The 14,961-nt window shown below is 41.7% G+C and overlaps 1 protein-coding gene across 2 annotated transcripts in view; it reads left to right on the top strand.

Annotated features, from left to right (window-relative positions):
- RASGEF1B (RasGEF domain family member 1B) overlaps positions 1–14,961 on the top strand; it is an 87,635-nt gene that overhangs the window by 24,955 nt on the left and 47,719 nt on the right. The window lies entirely within an intron of this gene.

Raw genomic sequence — 14,961 nt, 5'->3', positions numbered from 1 at the left:
CAGTCTTCTTTAAAGGGATCAGGAAAAAAAATGGAAAGAGGAAGTTGAAACTATGACAGCAAGAGCAGGAAGTGAAGAGACCAAAGGGGGGGGGTTTTGTGTTAAACATGTATTTAACAGCTGTGGACTTCAGTAGGCTTCCATAAGAAACTGTGGGGGTGGACTGAATGGAATTTACTCCAAACAGTCCCAAACACTACTGTGGTCATAGGGATATTATTAATTTCTTTTGAACTCTGCTGTTGTAAGGGAGTAGAGTTGTCGGGGGTTTTTTCTGCAAGGGCTATGAAAAACCAGAGGAATTGCTAAATACAGCAGAAGAAATATTCGAGCATCTATAAAACAACATTAAAATCTATACAGGAAGTTTGAGCAGTGTATTTATAGGGGACTACTGTGCTAGTTTAAAGGTTTTAACAGACCAGGATGAAAAGAGAATTTTGCTAAAGATGATGGTTTTAAGCAAGGAGGTAGCACGTCCTGCAGAGACATAATTAGACTGGAATCATCCCATGAACTAGTTCTTAGAGTGTGCACAGGTGGGAGAGGTCATATGAACAGCCATGTGTTGCAAGTGTCCCTGTCCAAAAAACCTGATTGCTCCATGTGACAGTGGAAAGAATAGCATGTCTGCTGACAGCTGAGTCAGTGCTGTGCTACTCTCTGTCTGATTTTCCTTGCCTATGGATCCCCTCTTTTCCTCTCCCTTCCCTCTGCCTGCCTTGTAGAGTTGCCGGCTGTACCAGAGGGAAAGATGGGGGCATTTTTTCACAGCCCATCAGCCCGAACACCGGCACACACAGTCAGTGTCTGTTGCCTCCTCTGCCCCTTTTGCCTTTCTTTTTATCATTTCTTGTCCTGATAGGCATAAGGAGTTCTCAGCATGCTGGGCCCGTTTCTTTGTGAGTAAATTCCCTCACAGAAGATTTTATAGCAGCTTGCCAGTCACCTTGCCAACCTTACCTTTCTGTTCCAGCCCTGTGGCAAGGTTGCTTTGTGGCAGCAAGGAGAACCTGCCTGGATTCCCTACCCTCTGTGACTGACTTGGTGTGCTTTTTCAGCAACTCTCTGATACAGAAAAAAACATCTGCTTGTGTATCTTGGATGGCTTTTCCCTGGGAAACACAGCAGAAGATGGTGCTAAGAAAAGACCTAAGCCATCAGCTTGAGATGCATTAGATTCACACAGAACTGTTTTTCACCAAGTATTTTAGGCCACATGGTTATTTTAAAAAATCCAAAAAAATCATGGATTTAGGCCCAGACTCAAGCTAGTGTTGGTAGTTTGCAATTGATCTTATGGTTTTCAAAATACGTAAACAGCCTGAGATTTGAGTGAGTGTCTCAGTCTTTGCAAATATTACAATAATTCAGAGAAGTTATGTGTGGGTTCCCTCAAGAGGCTTTTGAAATTAGTATAAGATCCAAACCTCCAGAATAATCAGTTAAAGCTTTGAGACCCTGCTTGGCTGGAGAGTTGCTTTGTGCTTGATTCTGGTACAAGTTGTTGTTTATGGAACAGCAGAATTATTCCAAGGGAAGGCAACATCCCGGACCACTGGACCTTACTGTTTCCGTGTCTAAGTAGAAAGTTTAAGGAAATCTTATGGTCTTGACTGTGGTTCAGGGTTAGGAGTTTAAACCCAGCTGAGCTGTGTTTAGTCATTGACTTTTTGTTGTACTTACTTTGCTTAGCTTGGATGTCAGCAAAAAAGCTTCGCTCTGAAGTAAAGAGCCCTTTTGACTCATGAATATTTCACCTGCTACCAACTTCAAAGCCAGACACGAATTTCCACTCAGTCTTGCCAAGTTAAAATCTTAACCATATAAAAGTGTATTGTGCTTGGTGACCAACTTCTGGCAAGTCTCTTCCCTTAGGAGAACTTGTCATATTCCTTAAAACATCCGGCACATGGCTTGTCATTTGCCACCATAGCCTGTAGACTTTACTTTGTTTCTTCATAAACATAATTATTTCAAAATAACAAGTGCACGTGGATGTCCCTGCAGTGTGAGTGCAGAGTGGCCCTTCTGTGCTTCCTGGCAGTGGTTGTGGTGATGCTTACAGGAGGCTGCAAGAAACAGGGCAAGGACACTGTAATGCATCTGGCCCAATGCACCCTCTTGGCACTCTGAGGCTGCGTGGAACAGTTCGTGGGTTGAAGGCAGTGATGGACTGGTGTTTTTTCAAGGAATGTCTGCTGTGAGATAAGTAGGCTGAGGCTTGGGATGTGGGAAATCAGCCTGAGCAAATCACCCTCACTTAGAATGTCTTGAATTCCTTTATCTCAAAATGGGTCATACTTTGCACTGAGGCTTAAGAGTGTTAAGTCTGGGGCTCCTGTTTCACCTGCCTTCAGACGCCCTTTGTTTTAGGTGTTATGTTCATTCTGTAAGATAATCACCCCATTTTCTGCTGTACCTTCAGCATGGTGCTTTTAGCTTCTGCAGAGAATGCTCTCTCTAGGGGTCATCTCCTACCCTCCAAACTGAAGGGACAATTGTTTCATTCAGTGGCAGCCTTGCTATGGATTTAAAATTATATCCCACCCAAAATGCAGTTGGAAATGTAGTCTGGTCTCAAGCAGTCATGTGGGTCCAAAGTTGTCATCTACTTCATATTTCACTTCACAGAGAGTATTTCAAAGCATGTGTCAAGCATCAAGATGCTTATAGAATGGAAATATTACAATTCTCGGCAGGTAAAAGTATGAATTCCAACTAAATATGTGATTGCAATAATTACATCTGGATGATAAAAGCTGAAGTAAAATGACACAAATTAAAAACTACTGATTTCACAGTGGTCCTAAGTTTTTATGCTTTTCCAGATTGTCTACTGAGAGCTAGCTGTGCTCAACATATTGAGGGGAAATAAAGCAGAACATTTTTAATTACATTCCTACTTAACTTATTCATATCAGAAACAATTAGTTTCATGACAATGCTTCATGGTTTTTAATCCAGACCACAGTGACTTTTTGGTATCTTTCCAGAAACAGATGAAGACGTGAATTTTTTTTAGATTTCTGATAAGATGGTATGATTGCTCCTGTTGTGTTGTTTCCTCACGTGAATACCTTTGGTCTCTTGCCTTCCAAGACTTTTTGCAGGCTTATGTCTATTAGTTTTAGTAATTTCCTGTTTCTTCTTGTTAAAATTCCCAGAAAGCCTCAGACAAGGCTGAGGCTTTCCTATTTTAAGGAGTAGCTTTGAATTTTTGTTTGTATGCCACTTCACCCTCTCAGAATCTGTTTAATCAACAGATAGAGGAAATAATTTTTTTTCCTGGATGTAAACAGTTTGGACCAAAGAAATACACATTCTTAAATGGGTACTTTAATTGGTTTTAATATACCCCAGAACTTCAAGTATGTTTAGTTTAAAACAACATGCTGCAATGCCTCATCCTATAAAAAGATATTGTTCAATGAAAATCACAGGAGGAGTTTGTTTATCCTTCTTCTCCTCCCCAAGAAGCCATCCCCAAGGTTCTGCTTTTCCAGTATTCACCCTAGTTGCAAGAAATAGGGCTTTTGAGAATGCACACAAGTTCCCAAGGAATAAAGTACCCAGTACACCTGCCTTTCTGCTTCTTCTGTGATGGGATGGACACAGCAAGAGACACCTTTTCTCTTTCAAAGGTGAATTAAACACTTTCTTCACATGTTTGTTTCAGGCCCTCATTCAAGGAAAGTTTAGCTGCTTTGGGGAAACAAATAAAAAGAAGTAAGCTAGCACAAACCAAATTGTGGTCTTTCAGGGTGTCACTGTCATTTAGGGATGGGCTTAGGTGGTTTGTGGGAAAGATGGAGCTTTTCAGCATTATGTCAGTACTGTGGGGTCCCAAGGTCCTAGAGGGTCTGAAGCTGTAAGCCCATTTTAATCTCACTGATAACTCTCTAACTAGGTTTTTGTCACCTAATTAGATCCAAAGAATGGTTTACTGGGACTATTTGTAGATTAATGGATTAATTATTGATTGATTGGTTTTATTTTAAGCTGTCATAATTGCTGTCTTTGAGCATGTAACTGACCAAGGATTTAAATATTGACTCTGAGAATCCTGAAATCCTAGGAAAGGCTCAAACCAGAACAGCTCCCATTTTTTCTGCAACCCTGTCAAGATTTTTATGTTTTCCTCCACACCAGTATGATTAATGCTTGAAGAGCTATTTGTTAATCTGTAATGGCAAAGCTGCCTTCACATTGTTTTTTGCACTCTCTGCAGTGAGCTCCTGCACTTTGCAGTATTTACTTAGAGCAGTGGTGAAAAGCAGATCATCTGGAGTTGACACAAACTGAACCATTCCGAGAGCACAAAATGTGTGGGCAGCCTCTTCTGCAAGGAAATAATTCTCCCCATCTGTGGTTTTGTTTACAAGAGGATTCTAAATATACCCTCATCTCCTGCTGATGATTAGGAATAAGCCTTTTCCTGTATTATAGAGTTAGAAATCTGTTTCTTACAGAGTACACTGGGAGCAGTGTCACTGTCAGACTTAGGTTACCCATTTCATAATGATCTGATGCTATCACTGAAATCCTAAGAATTGTTGTACATGAAGTTGCCCCCTTCTGTGGTTGCATATCCATGTGGCTGCCATGAGGGAACAGGAGATGCAATAGCTATGATTAAGAGTTATCCCAAAACCTCTGTGTTTACTCTGCCATGGGTTCAGCCGCATTACCCTGAGAGGAATTATTTAATCTTCTTCCATGTCTTTCTGTTAGATTTCATTCAAATTGACTTTTGGAAATTTGGAGGAAGGGTCAACAAACTCATACTTCTCCAGTGCCAGGGTCTCCCTCAGCATATAAGATATGCAGATCTTATCCCACTGCTTGCTGAATTCTTTTTTAGGATTAAATAACCAGAGGGTTCTGTCTCAGCTCAATGCATTTGAAATGCATATTCTGCTTTTCCTTAGTGGGTTATGTCCAACAGTAGGAAATCCACAGAAGATGAGAGTTAGGTCACAGAATCACAGATGGCTAACGTTGCAAAGGACCACTGTAGGACATCTAGTCCAATGTGCCTGCTCAAGCAGGGTCCCCTAGAGCATGTGACCTGGGATTGTGTCCAGAGGGGTTTTGAATATTTTCAGGGAAGGAGACTCCACAACCTCTCTGGGCAGCCTGTTCCAGTGCTTAGTCACCCTCACAGTAAGGAATTTCTTCCTCATAGTCAGGTCTACTTTCTGAAGTATGAGACAGAGAAAAGGAATGTGATAGAGACTAGAAAAAGTATTTTAGAAACTCCCATTCCAGTGCTGCAACTCAGACAGGGGAAGGTGCAAGTAGCTGAGGAGAAACTGCCAAACAAGCAGGAGAGAAGAAGGAAGAAGGGGGGTTTTCTCTATGCAAAGTATGTCAAAGTACATTTCACACTCTCCTTGCCCAGGTATCAACAGCTATTCCAGAAGATTCTGAGTAGAAAAGAGGATAGGAGGACTATTGCATGTGATAGTAGAATTTGAGAAGTTATTTTGTACTACTTGCAAGTGGTTTTAATGATCAAGTTTTGTCACTTACTACTATTCTGTTCTAGCATTTGGAGTGGAAGAAAAGAGGTTTATGTTACCTTAGTACAACATGACTCACTGCTAAACCCTATTAAAAACAGCATGTTGGGTTAGAGTACTGATACAGGAAAGACTTTTCAAAGATCAGATGAAAAGGACTAAGCTGGATCTGGAGATTCTTTAGTGAGGGCAAAAGAACAAACTAATGGCATTGAAACAGAGCATTTTGGCTTACATAAGTTTATTTTGGTGTGATGGACCAAATAAAAGGAGACCCAGATGACAAAGAAGCAGCAGCTAGGATGGCACTGAATAAAATTCAATGGAGACATTTTCAAATTGCAGAACAATTGTTTCAGGCATGGACAAAAGAGAAATTACTTCAGCCAAACAGAAATTTGTTCAGTTTTCAAATGCCATGGTTTGACTTTGTTTCTTTATATGACATTTCTTCCCATATTTTGCTTCAAAAGAGTTTATTGAAGGTGGTGTATAGATGGTTTTCTCCTGTGTTTACAAAGGGACAGACGTGTTCATCTGCTATTATTTATTTATTTTTACTGAGTTATACTGAAGGTTTTGAACCAAAATGCAATTAAAGCTGCAGAAGATGCTGAGGTGCCTGTTTGTGCGGTAGCCAGAAGACATTTATATCCTGATCGATTTTTTTTGTTTTTAGTTTTGAATTGTAGCAAGTTTTCTTTTTTTATGGTGTTATATAAGCTGAATGTGTCACTTTGTCTGTTTTTCAGTCTGCCTGCAGTGCAACTCATTTTTAGGACTGTTCTCAGACATAAGTATCCAAGTGCTAGTTAATCCTTGCAGTAGTTCTATAGGGTGGGAAGGATGTCACTTGTCCAAATCACAGTGTCTTCAACACCGTGAATATTCTTCCTTTGCCTGTTTTGGTTATAGATTTTAAATTGCATGTCTGTCTCCAGGATGCTTTCCCAGATGTTGCAAAAGCAAACAGAGGTTCTCCATCCTGTGTGTAATGCTGTAGAAGTGCACAAGTGCCTCATAGCCCCCCCGTCTGACACTGCCCATTTAAGAATCTGCTTGATTGTCAGGAGCTGTAAAGGTGGTTTGTTACTTATTACCAAGCAATTAGAACTCAGCTTTTATGTGAGAGGATTAATGCTTTTGATTTCTCTGAACAGATGTGGGACACAGGCAGGTCAGGTGAATGAATGAAGTGACTGTAACTCGCTAGTTTGCACGTGCCCATTAGAGAAGATAACAGAGCTTTTGATTCTAACGGCGTGAGGGAACTCTGTCCTGAGAATTTAACAGCATGTGTCCTAAAAAAAGGTAGTAATCTGTAATACAGGAGGGTACTAGCATAGCCTAATGATGAACTGGACAGACTGGTGGGCATTCAGTCCTTCTACCTGAGCAAGAAAGGTGTGATTATTTTGTTATGCTACTACAGCAATAGCAGCGCAAAAGGGAACTTGAGTCTCAGCCAGCATTCCTCTTCTGCCTACCATTTATCCTCCTGTAGAAGTAACTGCTCCATCATTTCATAGCCCAAGCAGAGGGAGGCAAGCAGGCTCCTCTGTCTGTGCTGCTCAGCCAAAAACAGCCTGACCTTGAGAAGCTGATGAAGTCAAATATCACTGCAGTGTCAAAGCTAACATGTCATTTGACCTTGAATGTCAACTTGATGCAAAAGAAATGTGACTGGAGTGACCCTGGAGCAGTAGTTGGCTGTCACCAATGCAAATGTGCTGGTCCCCTTGAGAGCTAAAGCCTGAAAGAACTGCTAATTTAGAGAGTATTATGGGAAGTTCTCATAGGCTAGAACTGAAGCTTTGCCCAAGTGTGGTTAAAAAAAAGCAAATGATCAGAAAAACTCCCATGTTCTTCATATGATTGCTGAGATGAACTGGTGAATAAAAAGGTCATTCAGCAGGAAAAAAAAAAGCACATGGAGAGCTATCTATCCTTTGTTTTTCCATAAAAAGGCCATCTGCATGCAGCAGAAAGTCACACAGCTAAACACAGTGAGAATAAATCTGTCTCCATCCACTGGAAAATGGAGAAATAATGGGAGGAAATTGTGGAGCAGAACTATGTCATACTAGGGACTGAGATAGAAAAATGCCATTTACAAAAACAGGGTGGCTTTCTTCTTGCTGGGGATTGTCCAGAGCCATTGTCCTGTAAGAGCCATTGCTTTCCCCAGCTTATTAATCGCAAAAGGAAACTGTTAGTTATTAGTAATTAGCAGATATCCCATTTCCTTTTCTCCATTTTGTGTGGCTCCTCTCTGTCATTATCCTCAATTGTATCAGCCTTAGACTTTTCTAGAGATGTTTTTTTTTTTTCTCTCTTCACTTCAGTGTCCTTCAGGCTTGGCGAGGGAGGTGGCATTGTTCAGAACTTCTGTTGTGAAGCATCTGGTACCAGGCACCCACACCATGCTCTTTCCAGACTGAGAAGATGGTGTACTTCAACAAAATAGTATTTTTGGTACATGAGGCAAAGGATGACAAATCTGTGTATTATTCTTCCTGTTTTGTTGGTCAGGAGTTATTTCAGTGGGGTTAAATTTGCTGAGAGTTCACAGCAGGTGTTGTCATTTCACAAGCAGATTGGTGACTGCAGGGCCATCCTTCCTAACATCCCCTCAGACCCACCTTAGGAGGGGGAAAAAAAAAGCCCCCAAAACAATGAGACATTTTCAAGAAGTCTCTTCATTTCAACTCACAGGCAGGAAGCTCTGTCACTGTAGGAGGGGGGACTAACGTGACAGAATATCACAAGATTAGCTGCCTCCGAAAAAAATTAACCTGAAAAACAAAATGAGAAAAATACCATGCAAAGCTCTCAGGACTGTTAGCACTAATTTCATTTTGACCTCCAATTTCTTTATTTTGAATTTGCTCCAAGCAAGCAGCTTCGGTGCAGTTAGTGCAGCCATTTGGCTCCACTTAGATGAACTTCTTTTAAATTCTCAGTAGAAAAACTTCCAGTTTCCAGAGAGCAAATGTATCTGCTGGTGGTGCTGCCTTTGAGTATTAATCTCTCCATCTTCCTAATCATCTTGTTGTTCTACATTAAGAAGTATAAAGTTTCAAATCAAAGCATCTCCCCCATGCCTTGATGGTATTACACATTTCATGAAGGAGGTGGTACCCAGCAGAAACAGAGATGCTTCTGAAATAGACACAAGAGCTCCTGAGCAGCCACCTGGAAAAAGCCACATCAGCCCCACTGGCATAAAGGGCTGCTCCTTCTTGCACCAGGATTGCCCAAAGACTGGATTTGGCAGTTAGACGAGGAACTGGCACAGTTGGCAAATCTTGCACTCTGGTGGTGCTATGGGAAAAGTGTCTTTAGCATTACTGGTTATTGATGATGGGCAAATCTTGTCTTTTTGAGCACTGGAAAATATCAAAACAAGCCATAATGTAAGCATAAAATAAGAAAAAAAACCAGTTGTCAGCTGGTTAGGCACGCTTTAGAATTGCTTACCCAGGTTTTTAGTGTCTCTGCATGTGCCTTTAGGTGAAGATAGGATCATGTCAAAATTCCCCTGACACCAGAAATGTGAATCCCCCCAGCCCAGAAGGGTTAGTTTTCGTTGGGTGGTTTTGTTTTTTGGGTTAAGGGTGGCACAGATACTCAGCTGATTGAGCTGGTGGGGTACAGTGTATTTACAGCATGTCTACTGGAGAAGAAGGAAATCTCTGGATTTTCTTCTTCTTTCCTTTTTTTTTTTTCTTCCCTGTTTGTAGGTCTTTCTGCAGATAGGATAATAATCTCACTTCTTCTGAGAAAAATCACCCTCCCATAATTTTTAAAAGCTTATTACTCTGGTTTTCAGGGAATTTCCAAACAACCCAGTTTGGCTTATTAAAGTGAGTGGCAAAGCTCCAGCCTGCTCTATACTGGAGAAAATATCCCCATCAGAGCTACCCTGGGGATGTGCCTGTGTGGCCTGGCAGGGTCCTTCCAGCCCTGGAAGTGTCCTAGGCAACCCAGCTTATGTTCAACCTTCCCATGGTACAGTGCAGTCTTTTGTCACATTAATTTGGGGCTCGATCCTACAGGGGGTGATTTAGCTCTTTATAACCTTGCAGTTGTTACTGTGAGTTTATTAACTGGGCATGGAACCTCCTCATAAGAGGAGCTGGCTTACAGTAAATAAACAGCAAATTGACCAAGACTCTGAAGGAGCTTCCTGAATCCTCTGCTTGTTCAGAAATGGTGGTATTTAGTGACACAGAAGAAGCTGCAAAGTCTCCTGAGTACTTTAAAACATTATTCAATGTCAGGATGTGCTTTTAACTCCTCAGATTTTGGTAATACCATTTAAATTGACTTCTAGCATATGTCATTCTCTCTGAAAGGTCTCTGCAAATTTTGGCTTGAAGGATCTGAAGCATAATGTGTCTCTAAGTAAGACCTTCAGGGATAAAAAGAGCATGGGGTCTTCCTGATAATTTTTTTTTGTAATAGTTCCTGGTGCCTGCTAGGTGAAAGAAACTGTGAGCCAGCAAGCAGCTCTGAATAGTGACATAGCTGGTGCCTGGTTTCTGGTTTTCCACAGCATCAGGCTGCTCCAGACTCTCATCAGAAAACCTGAGTGTACTGACTGTATCACTGGGCTGTATTATTAGCCAAGGGTTATTCTTTGCCCTGGATATTTACAGAGCCAAGTAAATACATAGCAAAAGGAGGCATTGCCCATAACTCCTAATGGAAGTGTATTTGCAATGTGCTGTTGCACTGAACCCTGTTGGATTCAGGATTTTAGAGCCCCTTCACTCAGCACACTGAAATGACACGAGAAGATGCACAGAGTGGAGTGGTGGTGCTTGAGAAGGAGGAGATGAGGATTTGAGTGCGTTTGTTCTGCTACAGAAACGGGTCCCAGGGGACCTCTGGGTCTCAACCTGGATCTCTGTAAGAACTTGTAAGTGTCCCAATGAGTGCATGGCATCTAAATTTTAAGATGATCCCTGCTATAGACAGGGACATCACATGATGTTGAGGAAATATGTGAAATGCTGCAAACAGGCAAGGGCAGCCCAGCTTGTGCTGGAATAGCAACCAAGGGGATGTTAAGCTCCTAAGGCAAACTCCATACAGCAGATTGTATATTGTCAAAAATTCCTTTGGGCCTCAGGATTTCAGCATATCTCTGAAGACTTGGTTGCATGGCCCCTATGGAAGCATTTTTCTCAGCAGTACTAGCTACCCACCAGGGCTGTGCTGTTGCCATGATGCCATGTCCAGTTATTCCTTAACTGTTCTGAAATGCAGCATTTCAGGAGCTTTCAGAGAGCCTAACACACAGATTTAATTCAGAGCCTTACCCTCCAGTGCTGTGCTGATGTCAGCAGTAACCTTGCAATGATCTCAAGTCAAACTGGAACAAATACAACTCAAAAACACTCAAAAGTGTTTTCTGCCTTTACTTATGATCAGGAATATTGATTATGATAAGATTGGCTTGTTGAGTCCCTGTTTTCCATTTTAGACAAAAAAAACCACTCAATTGCAAAACAGACATTTGTGGGTTTTTTCTTTCACATTAAAATATCCAAACAAGTACACAAGCAAAAATACACAAACCCGAAGCTATGCTCCTTCAACATAATCCCTCAGCAGAAGGGTAGATGTTTGAGGCAGATCTGAGTTTTCACATACAAACTTGGAAAAAGAAGCATGAACACCAGAATAACAATAATTGCCACTTAGAAACACTTAAAGGGAAGTAGGAGCACAGTGTCAAATACTCCAGCTTCATTTCTCAGGGACTTAGTGGAGGTTTTATTTCTGGGTTTGCATCATGTGAATTCCCAGTAACAGGGCTTCATTTTGCAAAACCTTTCAAAACAAAGCTCAGCTTAAACTGCTTATTTTCATCCATTTTGTGGTTTGATCATATGAAGTTAACATTTCCCACGGTTTCTGGCCAAAAACATTAATCTAAGGTTCATCTGAAAATCAGTAAAAGTTCACGTGTAATTGGGCTTGGATTTTGAGGTGATTTCATTGAATCTGTACTGAATTTCGAGGTTACAACAGAACTACAGCATGTAGTGGAAAACACCTGGTTTTTTGTTAAGTTCCCTGTCTACATCCTGCACATTTAACTCGACAATTTAAGTGGAATTTTCTGCTTGTAAATAATAGTGAAATGCCATTGTGGTACCATCTCCTATCACCCCTTGAGTAAAAAGAAGCAAAGGGAAAACCAAAATCTTATTCCACAAGTATTCCTTCTCTCTGAGTAGTGACAAAGACCATCTCAGCTTAACCACTCAACTCCCTCTGTGCTCCTTCTCTGCCTGATCCCATGGCTTTGGCTCTGGTGCTCATCCAATCCTTTAATGAGCTGATTCACCCTGCTTGGGCTCTCTTCCTTTCCTTTAAAAAAAAAAAAAAAAAAACAAAATAGACAGAGGAGTTCCAGACAGAAAGTGAAAACAAGGTAGAAATTTCTGGGTAAGTAAACATTGTCAGCCTGCACTTGAACAGACTCAGTGTAAATGTCTTAATTGAATAAATGCTTTTAGCTGAAGGCTGTCTTTTGACTGAAAGCAAATGAAGTTGGAACAGACTGCTTTAAGATGACAAAGGGTTTAAGAAGACTGACCCGACTCTAGTGATCTTCTCAGGATCTTGATTACCTCTAATTCAGGAATGCTTGCAGTGGTCATTTTACTTTTCACTTTTAATCAGACCCCTAAGACCAAAATGTGCCTTTAGTTCATTGTCAGTTGCATGCTTCTGGTAAGGAACTACTTCTGAAAAAAGAAAATTAAAAAGAAAAAGTTTCTGGGATGATACATACTGCTGAAATTTTCCTCTGTGTGCAAATAAGCAGAATATATCCATGATCTTCCTCTTCATAACACCTTTGCATCCTCCAAAATTACAGCTCTTCAATCCTGAGTCAGCATGTGCAGTGGAGTTGCCTGTAGAGACTTTTTGTGTATATTACACCCTCAAAATAAATTGATGATATGAAAGGTTTCTCAAATCACAGTTGTTTCCCAGTGGGAATGAACTTAGCAGTTCCTCATGACACAGCTTATGGTTTTGAGAGGAAAATCTCGGTCCTGTTGGAACTGTGTGCCATGCATGCAGTAGGAATTTAACAAAAGTGCTTTGATAAGCCTGGCACATTCAAGGAAAGCAAATCTGTGCTTTGAACAAATTCTGTTCACTTCATCCTGGGCCAGTGCAGTCTGTGCTGCCAAAACTCCTCTTCTGCCAGTGTAACTGTGCCTAAATAAAGGTTTCTCCCTGGCTGAGTGGGGATGTCAGCAACACACAGCCTTGGCAATTTGGCTGTCCTGGCAGAGACATGTACAACAGCCATCTGTACCAGGGTGCTGGCCAGACATTAGGGAGATGGAAACAGCAGTTTGCAGCTTATGGGTTATCAAAGAGAACACACTCAGAACAGTTTGTCCCCACATCCATGACATTATTTGAAGTAGAACCCAACGCTTTTATTTTAAACCCACACTTTGGTGGCTACCTCAAATAAGTGTGGCTGTGCACACTGCTGTTGGAAGGAATGTAGCTCTGGAGCTGCCAGAGGCTCTGCCAGCTGAAGTGGCTTCAGGGTTGAGGAATACATGTAGTGCCAGTAGCTCAGGGAGAAGCTGCAGTGGGAGCTGCAGGTTGATCCTGGGTGGGGGGAATGGCTGGAGCCCAGGCAAGGGTCCATGAGGTGGCACCAGTCCTTTCCACCACAAAGGGCACAGGGACCTGCACTCCAGCCAGCTGACCGGACACTCAGGCCCAACAGGAGGTGATGGCTCTGCAGGAAGACCCCAGGCTATGGTCATGTTTAGACTGTGAGGGTACAAAAGCCCAGGGATTCCTTTTTTTCTGGGTCCCTCCTCAGAGGTACCAGCTGCAGCTGCTTCTGTTCAGCTGGTACTGCAGCACAATTAAATTGGGTGAAGGATGCAGACATCTGGGACTCTGCTATGGGAAACCCAGGGTCCAGCCAGTGAGGGAAACCTGTCTGACTGTGTGAGTGTGGGGTGTGTGGGGACTCAAACAGGGCACCCATCAGGTCACTGGAACCCCCTGCTGCCAAGGGGCTTCTGTCCCAGCAGTGACAGCCTGGGGTGGTGGGAGTCTGACTGACAGAACGGTCAGACAGGAAACTTTCCTTAAAGCAGGCTAGATTTTCATCTTCAGTTGTGGCAGTAGTTAGTGAGATAAAAGGGTGACATGGATTGGGAGACTGACACAGAAGTTTTTCTGTCAGTTCTTTCCCCTATCCAAGCTCTACTGGTACAACTGCAGGCCAAGGATGAGCTGTTAGGGGCAAAATCTCTTTAAGCCAGTGCTTGCACTGAGAAAATTGACCACAGCAGCAAGGCTCTTGGATATTTAATGAATTTCAAGACAGCTTCTTTCTTTCTGTTCCATGTGGACAAATGCAAGGCTGCTTGTTACACTGTTTACAGCATTTCTGTGCTGACCTTGTCTGAATGAGTGTAGATTTGTTGTCATGTGTGCGAGTGCATGATCAAACATCGCAAATGTAATACCAAATGTCAAGAAGATTTAATCATATGAGCTGAAACATCTCCCACTAATGATACAACCTAATCACAGGATGCTGTTTTGCATGCATCACTGTCAAATGCTTTAAGAGTTTTAGTCAGAAGGTATTTCAGTGATTACAAGCTGCTTGTGATTAAAATTAGCACAATTACACTAATGGAATAGGATTTGTGTAGTTGCCCAAAGGCACATTTTGGAAAAGAGATCTAAATTTCTTGTGTAAATGATAAAACAAACCTAAAAGTTTATTAGAAGGATTATGTCAGCATTGGTCCTAGTGACCCACGTGTTTTCTCTGCCAGCTTGTTTGCTTCTCTTTTACGTTGTCAAAGAAAATCCTTCCCTTTGAAATATAGACAAACTTCCAAACATAAAAATAGCATGTCTGCCAAAAAGGAAAAAATAAATTGTATTGGTGAAAATAACCAAAGAATGATACAGAGCAGAGATGTGCATTTTTTTCCCACTCTATTAATAAGCATGTGTGTTTATGTTATTTTTTTCTGGGAAAAGCAGAAAAACGTCAATACTTTTCCCCAGCATCCATGCATGCTTCCTGGAAATTGGCAGATTAAGAGGGTCTGAACTGATTCAGACTAAGGTCACAGAGTTTAAGGGACGGTGTGATTCTGTATTTAACTCCAGCCTAGCTGACACTCTCCTGCCCAAATTCTGTTGGCTTTATTAGGTAGGAACCCCTGTCAGCAGCAATTGATTAATTTTGGTAAGCCTTGCCCACCTGAGGTGAGGCAAGAAGTCTTTATAAGAGCCTTGTCTGGTGTTTTTATTAGTGCCAACTTCTCCTGTGTGTTCATCTGAGCACCAGAACAGTAGGACTGGGCAGGAGTACAGAGGCAATGTCTGTCCTCTGTGTCTGCTGAAGAGG

Source organism: Aphelocoma coerulescens, chromosome 4, assembly GCF_041296385.1.
Source record: "Aphelocoma coerulescens isolate FSJ_1873_10779 chromosome 4, UR_Acoe_1.0, whole genome shotgun sequence".
Taxonomy (NCBI): domain Eukaryota; kingdom Metazoa; phylum Chordata; class Aves; order Passeriformes; family Corvidae; genus Aphelocoma; species Aphelocoma coerulescens.
Note: the sequence above shows the minus strand (reverse complement) of the source record. Positions and strands in the feature narration are given on the sequence as shown.